Genomic DNA, 9008 nt, shown 5'->3' with positions numbered 1-9008 from the left:
ATGCCATGAATGTATTCTTTACGGTGACCATCATTTGATTAGATTTTCATTAATATTTTACATAACATGCACATTTTATCAACACTTAGACAGCTTCTGAAAGGTACAACTTTGAGGAGCCATAAGAAACAAACCAAGTGACCTAAATCTTTATACTTTAAAGATTTGTGACCACAACGGCATGGGCAATGCACCACCAACAGGAAATTTGAATCAGAGAAGGGGCCGTTTTGGAAACCGGCCCTTTGCAGATTCGAGAAAAGCTTAGTAAGCTTAGCTGTGCTCTCCAAACATATGATACTGTTTCTAATTGTAATTGTGTTGCGAGTGTGTGTATTATTGTGTAATATTATTTGGTGTTTTGCACTGTAAATATTGCACTTCTGTTACGTTGTAACTGATGATTCGAAAGGCTCAGAGTAATAAAGAACTTAAGAACTCGGTCACGTCACTGTAAAGACAATCGCCCCACAAAAACCTTCTTCTGGGTAAACTGATAAATAACATCAGTGATCGGATAAGGGAACTATGTCACATGATACAATTACATATTCTAATCTTATTGTCTCCATGATGCTGTTTCATACAACGTCTAGTGTAAAAGGGGTAAATAAATGACCGAAACTGACCCTGAGCTATTAATTTCCCGATTAAAACATAATGGATTGATGCTGTGGAATATTGAGGTCTGTTTTAATTCTTTTGTTGACGGCTCATACCAGGAAACGTCTTGTTTATCAAAAAAATAGTATGTTTGTTAAGCTAAAAAGTGTTTATTTGTATGCGAATTATATGTATAATGAGACTTAAATTGATATACATTTGTCTTTTACATTTGTTACATGTTCCGGTGCGTGTTTTGATTTGTAATTACATGTACCTTACCGCTTCTCCTTCCATCCTCGTGGGGCCCATGTTTAATTTCAACAATATACAGAAGTAAAAAAGGTTGAAAAAGAAGTGAGCTATGGAAATTGGTGACAAATAAAAGTTCTGTTAAGGAAAGGTGGACGTCATATCTTAACTTGGCTGCATAGAACGCAAACAATACATATTGTCAACGCCATCCATGGATTTAATTTCCCAATGAGTACGGTACCATGCAGTAAGGCCCAACTGTTTGGTAAAAGTAGTCATCGCAATTAAACATAACAAACTACGAAAAGTCAATTTAAACTTTACTTATTTGGTACTCGTGACAGCCGCTGGTTTATAACAATAAAATAACCATTAATTTTACGACTATTTTAATCATTTGGAATACCTAAATCAATGGATGCTGTAGTGCTACCATACCATTCCTAAACGTAAGGGTTGGTTTCATATCATATTACTGTGATATATTTTGAATGCAGATAATTCCAGAAGCTTTTTATTTCAAAAGGCCAATGTCTGTTTAAAACTGTACCCCGGCCGCCTTCGGCTGTAGAATAGGAGAGAAACGAACAATAGAACTGTAACGCAAAAGTGTAACGCGGTACACAAATGAAGTATAAATGCTTCAAATGTGCCTGGCCGCCTTCGGCCATCGTGGATAATACTGTATGATAATATATAGATACCATCGCAGAAACACGCTCCGACTGTTTTTTCCTTCGAACAGCATTCATTTTTTCGGATGTAAAACATTTAAGGAATGTCCTTCATTTTGACGGCGTATACGGTAATACTGGTATATATATGGAGCGCGTTTAAGAATGTGTTCGTTGCCAGCAACATTCATAAAACTGTATACGCCATCAAAATGATGGTCAATCCTTAAATATGACCTCTTACATTAGTGTACCGACACTAACGAGGGGGTACATATACACTGTGGTTTAAACAATGTGGTTTTCTCCTTTGTATGAAATATGGAAATAGTTTACGCTGAGAAAATTGGACCTTAATACTTGAGGGGGTATTATGTGTCTGCTGACTAATTTCTGTGTTTAGAACACGACCATACTAATAAGTTCAGTTTCTTGGTATGTAACCAACAGCTAAGCGGAACTGTTAACAAAGAGTTATTCTCCTTACTTTGGGCTTCCTTGGGCTTGTCCTAAAATGATTATATAACATCTCTTCCATATGTATGTAGCCACCATAACTAATCTTATGTAATTTGGCCCGCGGTGACCAATTAATTTGACAAATACATGATTTTACTTTTTAAATAGAACATAAATAATCGTAATAAAATATCACACCATTCATATGTAACTGTTGTCATACACTCATTGACCCCTTCATTACCATTGTTTCAAAATAGACAACAGGAGTGACCGTTGATATTTTATTAGTATATAAACACATATCAAACATCAGAAGGCGCTACCAACCGAGTTATTTTATCAAACAACCGTTTCGTTATATATTCTATGGTGTGCGTTGGCGGACCTTTAAGAATATGTTCGTTGGCAACTGCGTTTATACTACTGTGTACGCAGTCAAAATGAAGGTTGATCCTTACATTTACATCATAAATAATGTTCAAATGCTTTACAAGAAAAAACAAGTGGAAGCGGGTTGCTATGCTTGTAACTACGGTAGTCGTGGTTGCTAGGATAAGATAATTCCAGTGAATCTACATCGATAAATTGGTAAATTTAGAAAATACGCAGCGAACAACATTGCTTTTCTTCTTTTCATTGCTTTATTTTCTTTTTATTAAGTAATAGTAGAAGCAATTCGAACATTTTTTTATTCTTTACAAATATACGCGCATTGACACACTTCTCTGGTAGTGACGCGGTCGAACGTCGCAAAAGGAAGCCGCAATTGTTTAATTTACCGTCAAGTAATTTTTAATGTGCATCCATGGAATAAGAAGTTTGCCAGCATTTCTTTTATGTATATGAACCAAACAATGGCTGTCATCACACATTTTTCTCGCTGAGCTGAAGGGGAAAAGGCGTCAAATTTGAGACGGGTATTAATGAATCCGCCAAGCCTTTTTTCATTGCGTATACTCTAATTCATATGCAGTCAGAGTTTACTAAGTTGAAGAAGGGAGAGATGTAAAAATCATTCTTTATACACAGCCCAACTCAGGAACTTTACATTCCTTATACACAACACACATCAGGAATTAAATAATCTTTATACAGAACACACTTAAGGAACTCAATATTCCTTATGAACAATTCTGAAACTTGTTCCGTTTATACATTTATATTTACAACTCTCCCTTCTCCAGCTAAGTTAACTCTGACTGCGTATAAATTAGCGTATATGGAGTGCAAAAATGCTTGGCGGTTAATGCTTGTGTTCAATATGGTGCCATTAACTGTTCAACGAGATAACAGTCTCGTGATAACCATTAGTTCCTTTAACATCTAGAAACCCGTAACATATTCGTTCGGTATCCATGCCGTTTAATTATACAACAAAGGGAGTTTGACAAACTTCTTATTCTATGGATGCACATTCAAATTCCCTTGAAGGTAAAGTCAAAAAGGGCGGCTTCGTTCTGGAACATTCAACCGCGTCACTACCAGAGCAATATGTCAGAACGCATACAAAACGACCATTACAAGCGAACACTTCAAAGGAATACTTCGATTTAGTAATATAAAATTTGAAAGGTTTCAAAAGATGAAAAATAGTGCATTTTCTAAATTTACGTATATACCAATGTAAGTTCATTGAAACTATAGTATACTAACAACCACAGTTGCTGTAGTATACCAGCGTAGAAACACGCTCCAACTGTTTTTCCTTCGAATAGCATTCTTTTTTGGGGGGATGTACATATAAGGAATGTCCATCATTTTGACGCTTAACGGTAGTATTAACGCAGCTGGCAACGAAAGCATTTTTATGGAGCGCGTTAAAGAATGTGTTTGTTGCAAGCTACATTCGTACAACGGTATACGCCATCAAAATGAAGGTCAATCCTTAAATATGTCCTTTTAGTGTACTAACACTAACGCGAGGGGTTACATATATACTGCGGTTGAAACAATGTGCTTTTCTCTTTGTATGAAATATGGAAATAGGTGACGCTGAGGATATTGGAACTTAATATTTGAGGAAGTGACTATGTGTCTGCTGGCTTATTCTACGTGTTTAAAAGCGGCCATTATAATAGGTTCAGCACCGACAGCTAAGCGGAGCGGTTAACAAAGAGTTATCCCCATTGCTTTTGACTTGTCCTAAAATGATTGTAATACATCTCTTTCATGTGTATGTAGCCTCCATACCTAATCTGATGTAATTAGTTCCGCGGTGACGAATTTATTGGGCAAATACATTACTTGTTAATTGAAACATAGATACTCATAATAATTATTACATCTGTACAATATACATGTATATACATGTATATAACTGTTGTCATACACTAATTGACCCCTTTACTATCAATGTTACAAAAGAGACAACAAGTAGTATTTATTAGTATATATACATAAATCACACACTAGTTGGGTGTAAAATAAATTTGATTTCGTTTCGTTTCGATTTTGCTCAAGTTTTAGATCCAGATGTGAGGGACATAAAGAAATGTGTATCGAGAAACATATATTCAGTTGTGGGATCGCACAACGTTACACGATGTGCGGTGTGCGCGCGATGTGCCCACGGTGTGTGCGATGTGCAAACGATGACAATCTGGAGGTTTATTGCTTGCGCACATTTGTGCGGACGATTGAAGAACGTTGTGCGATGACAATCTAGGTTGATGTAAATTGAGGAATGGCTTAACAATAGTATACGGTTTCGTGTTTGAACATATTAATTCGACTTTTTAAGTATGAGCTGATCTTTCTATATTTTTCTTAAATTCAGAAATGGTGTTTCGGTATTTTTTAAACGACCCAAATCTACACATGTAAAATTATGAAATAAATTGACACCGTCTCATATACAGTAAACATAGCAACTTTATGCATGTACCTGGACCGTAGTTTCCGTATGTTCAGACATATCAGTGTATCCAAACTCGATACAAGAATTGACAGAAGTGCGTACAAGTCTGTACAAATCTCCTATCAAATTCAATACGCAGTCAGTTAAAATAGACAGTCAAGTAACATTTTTCATAATTTGAATACATGTGTAGCCAGGTGTAACAAACAGGTACATCACCTATATATCCCCGCGCGCGCAGGAAGCACGGGCTTCTGTCCCGTGTCACCTGGCTACTGTCACGTTGTTGGGCCTATGCCCCGGCTACAGGTGACCAGCATAGGCATTCAGACGTCACCCCTGCATGGGAACAGACGTCCATGATTATACATCTAAGCTTCCCGGTGTCCCTGGTAAGCATGGCAACGCAGGGTTTATAGGTTTGTACCAGTTGATAACTATTTAATCATATATTTGTATTTTATGTCATTGCCTTCAAGTTTTAAGTAGGACATTAATACATGTAGTGTAGCCTTATATGAATAGGTGTCATTGTATGGCAGGGGGGTCCCAACAGTAAAGCTGTGTTACCTTGCTCTTGTAGCATTACGTCTTACTTGTAAAAGTAGGAAATGAGTATAATCTGTATTTTGGCTGTTTTACAAGGTAGCTGACCTGTATTTTCCCAAAGGGCTGGGATTTATAACCTGAAAAGCGTTGGTCTTTTATTTTATTTAGGACACATAAGTAACGCTAGAGCTCTGTGTACTCTGAAAAGATTACACTTGTTGGATAAATATAACTTCTTAAAATGTAATAAATACCTGAGCTGGTGAGAGTTTATCAAATATTGTAAAGGAATCATTATAATAATGTTCTTGTCAGCTGGTATCTTTTACAGAATTGGTTCTAGAACAATAGCCTCATTTTTTCTCAGATATCTGTATATGTTGTCATGGAAATACTCGAGAAATGTCATGTGACATTTTATAAAGAGGGGGAGTGTGTAGCCAGGTGTAATAAACAGGTACATCATTTGTTTGTCCCCGCGCGCTCAATTGTGCAATGTATCATTATCATGTAATCTGTTCACATGTATCTATGTATATGTAGTGAGTAAGATAGGTGAGAGGAATGAATAGGTATGATTCCGGAATGAGAGCGCGGAGTGCATAACTGTGTGTAATGTATTTATTACATGTTGTAGACTTCCCTTCTCCTGAAATAAACCCATATTTAAGGGAAGCATTGGAGTTATCTGTTCCCAGTGATGTAGTATATGACCTGATCTATTTATATATTTGTTTAGTATAGACAATATTTAGTTATCTGTTCCCAGTGATGTAGTATATGACCTGATCTATTTATATATTTATTTAGTATAGACAATATTTAGCTATCTGTTCCCATTGATGTATTATATGACCTGATCTATATTTATCTTTGTGTAGTATAGACAATATTTAGCTATCTGTTCCCATTGATGTAGTATATGACCTGTTCTATATTTATCTTTGTTTAGTATAGACAATCTTTAGCTATCTGTTCCCAGTGATGTAGTATATGACCTGATCTATATTTATATAATTGTTTAGTATAGACAACATTTAGTTATCTGTTCCAAGTGATGTAGTATATGACTGCTTTATTTATATAATTGTTTAGTATAGACAATATTTAGTTATCTTCCCAGTGATGTAGTATATATGACCTAATCTATTGGTATCCTTGACGGCTGGAGCTTATTGGAAAGACATGACATGAAGCTTTTACCATCAACTGAAATATTTCAATTATTAATGTAGAAAGTAATGTAAGAACAAGTCGGTTTTTGAAAGTTTAATATGAGGGGTTATTTTCTTCTGCATCGTTATATTATGTATTTGGCTCCTTGCAACAGCGCGGTGTTAATTTCTACTTTAGCGTTTACTGATATACCATGCCGAAGACACTAAAAACAGATTCCACCCGGTCACAATATGAGATAACCCAAATTCTGAACATTTATCTGTGAAAACCAACCAACATTTTAAGCTATCTAAGTCCGTGTTTAAACCAATTAAAATTCCTGACTGATTGACAACTATGCACAAAGCCCAAGATAAGGTACACCTTTTTGAAACTCCAGTAATCAAAGTACAGCTGAGACATCTATTTAACATTAAAAGACAAGTCAGTCAGCAATATATTCATAAAGTATGAAGTTCTGGCAACTATTGAAAAATAACCATTCAAATGCAAACTACATGTATGATAGTATTTACACAGTGAATTGATAATGTAACTCTGTATGTCTATATTTGTCTTGACATTTTAAAAAGACTGATCACCTGTGCCATTTGAAAACCGAACTTGTAGAAATTGTTTTAATTCTTTAAATGCAAATATTAAAAATAAAATGATATACAGTTTTACTATTTGATCAAGCAGAATTTGTAATCGAAAACGTTTTAATAATGAACCCATGTGATGGATTTGTACATCTGATTAATAATTCTAAGCTGCAGTATATTTAAGCTAAATCCATATATTATATGTTTAAAAGAAGAAAACAATTATCAAGAAAATATTGTATGATAAAATAATCGTGTCTTATTTATCGAAATATATTTATTGATCGTAATTTAATGACCATAGTGTCTCGTAAGCCAAAATTAACTGAACCATGTAACCAGATAACCATATGACTGAATTGATCTGAATATAACATATATATGTATATTGCGTGACACTTAGATAAATGGTGTTACTATTATTGATTGATTGTTTAATTGATTGACTTATTGTTCTAGGATTATCATTATTTTATCATTGTCAATACTTTGACTGAGAAGTTCATTACAACAAGTATGTTCATTTAACATCAATAGCTGCTTCCCAAATCTTCCGCCGAACCGGACAACTATGCCTCGTATTCCATGTAAGATGGTGGCTGTTCCATTTTCACGAGATAGATCTGTGACTTCATACACTGTTCATACGATGGCGGCAAAGTGGAAACCTGCATGCATTTTCCTGAAATAGAAATAACACAGTAATGAATTGCGTTAATGCCATATATAATTACGAAATCATGCATGGCGTTTCACCATCCTCGTCCGAAGCGATACCTATCTTAAGGTATTAAGTATTGTGCTTTTTGTGTGTAAATTTTAAGAAATATATATACTTGTAATACTTTTTTTTCTGTACAGTATATATATATGCGTGTATTTTTACACACACGCCGACAAACCCTCACTCACAAAAGCGACACAAATATTTTTCATGAAACAAATTCACCAGAGGTAAAACGACCCGACTATCTATTTTTCTTTTTTTGTTGTTGTTATTTTTAAAATCTTAGGCTAATATATATGCATAAACGAAAAGTTCCTAACTCAATTTGTTTGGGATACATACCCACTCTCAAGATAAATGCAAATCTATTGAGTTTTCACCTCACATGTATCAAGAATTAAATAGTTGCATTTGAAAAATAATAAAACATATTGCCAAAATGATCAATTCATGAGTCATGAAACCAGTTAATTCATGTCAAATAGCCTGAGTTTTTCAATACATTACTGAAACAAAAACAAAAAAATCAGGGGAAGCTCAAATACTCACTTCTGATTTTGCTGAATGAAATATATATATATTACAGCTATCATCCTTCTGATATTTCTAAACATACAAGGGAGCCTGACCTGTTCTATATTTATCTTTGTTTAGTATAGACAATCTTTAGACGGAACTAGGAACCAGACCCTAGTTCCGTTTAAGATAAACGGAACTACGAACCAGACCCTAGTTCCGTTTAAGGTAAACGGAACTATGAACCAGACCATAGTTCCGTTTAACATAAACGGAACTGGGAACCAGACAAGAGTTCCGTTTAAAATTGAAATAACACTATAATTCGAACTTNTAGTTCCGTTTAACATAAACGGAACTGGGAACCAGACACTAGTTCCACTTAAAATTGAAATAACACTATAATTCGAACTTCGACCAAAATACTAGGTCTGTTTCAGAAAAACATCATAACCAGCCTCTTATAAAATCGACTGGGAACTCAAATCCACAACCTTTCACATGAAAATTATGACTACCATAGCCTCTATAAAGTAATTGGTCTTATACGGAACTGAGTGTCAGTCTCCAGTTACGTTTTTCCTTAAACGGAACTGGGATCC

At 35.0% G+C, this 9008-nt stretch overlaps 1 long non-coding RNA gene across 6 annotated transcripts in view; it reads right to left on the bottom strand.

The window, feature by feature from the left end:
- Positions 1–4818: 4818 nt before the first annotated feature.
- Positions 4819–9008, bottom strand: part of LOC110441824 — a 75872-nt gene continuing 71682 nt past the window's right edge. For all 6 annotated transcript variants that reach the window (XR_002461946.1, XR_002461948.1, XR_002461945.1 and 3 more), the window contains exon 3: positions 4819–7845. This is a non-coding gene — a long non-coding RNA (uncharacterized LOC110441824). The remainder of the gene's footprint in view (positions 7846–9008) is intronic.

Source organism: Mizuhopecten yessoensis, unplaced genomic scaffold (assembly GCF_002113885.1).
Source record: "Mizuhopecten yessoensis strain PY_sf001 unplaced genomic scaffold, ASM211388v2 scaffold716141, whole genome shotgun sequence".
Classification (NCBI taxonomy): domain Eukaryota; kingdom Metazoa; phylum Mollusca; class Bivalvia; order Pectinida; family Pectinidae; genus Mizuhopecten; species Mizuhopecten yessoensis.
The sequence above is the reverse complement of the archived record's forward strand: the minus strand, read 5'-3'. Positions and strand labels throughout refer to the sequence as shown.